This window comes from Carlito syrichta, unplaced genomic scaffold (assembly GCF_000164805.1).
Source record: "Carlito syrichta isolate Samal-C Ts95f unplaced genomic scaffold, Tarsius_syrichta-2.0.1 Scaffold208221, whole genome shotgun sequence".
In the NCBI taxonomy this organism is placed as follows: Eukaryota; Metazoa; Chordata; class Mammalia; order Primates; family Tarsiidae; genus Carlito; species Carlito syrichta.
The window spans coordinates 1-901 of NW_007152317.1; the positions used below are offsets into that span (position 1 = coordinate 1).

Below are 901 nucleotides of genomic sequence, written 5' to 3' on the forward strand. Positions count from 1 at the left end.
TAGAACACTCATTTGTGAGGATAAACACCATTTGTCAGGGCAAACACAGATCACAGGTAGCCCTGGAGCTGAGGAATAGCTTTGATTTTTGGTAAGATTTGCAAGTCCCCAGCTTTCTGATCAATCTTGCGCTGCTCTGTAATCTCATATTTCTCTTTTTCTGTGTCGAAGATCTTACCCACCTAGTGCCTGGTCTTCTGCAGCTGCTTCTTCTTGAAGTCAGCATCAATAAGATGCTTTGGGATCTTCACACTGCTGATATCAATTTTTGTGGAGGTGGCGATGACAAATTTCTGGTATGTTCTTCTCAGAGGAACTCGACTGAGGACCAGAGGGCCAGTCACAAGTAACAAGCCACTGCCCAGTTGCTTCCAGAAAACCACCCTCTTGCCTCTGTGGCCCCAGTGAGGTGGATCAGGATGGTCCCGGGAGTGATGCTGGCTCGCAGTTTTCTAACATGCTGGCTTGTTGGGAGCCAACATCTATAGCTACATGGCTGAGGCCTGTAAAGGCCCATCTGGAAGATCGCCTCTGACATAGGATATCAGTTATACCTATGATATTGGCGTGTGATTGGTGACCAGTGTGCATACATGGCAGTAAAACTTACAAGTGAATCTCAGTACACTTGATGGAAGGTGCATGGCGGAATTGTTTCTGTCTTTCTAAGTTTAGCTTCTTTCTAGATATTTTTTTACTTCTATTTCCTGGTAGACTGGGTAGTCCTTGTTCCCGAAAGCTGTTTCCCCTAGGGCTAAGATTAGAAACTAAATTACCATGATAGTTCTGTCCCCTGCCCCTAGCCAGGTAGAACGTTTTCTTTTGTTTCGTTAATTACCGAAACTCTGTCTGCTTCGGCCCATGGCCGCCATCTTGGAAGCCCTGCATTTCCTTGTTCAAG

The 901-nt window shown here is 45.8% G+C and overlaps 1 pseudogene; it reads right to left on the minus strand.

The window, feature by feature from the left end:
* Positions 1-8: 8 nt before the first annotated feature.
* LOC110594997 lies at positions 9-538 on the minus strand (annotated as a pseudogene).
* Between the last annotated feature and the right edge of the window lie 363 nt (positions 539-901).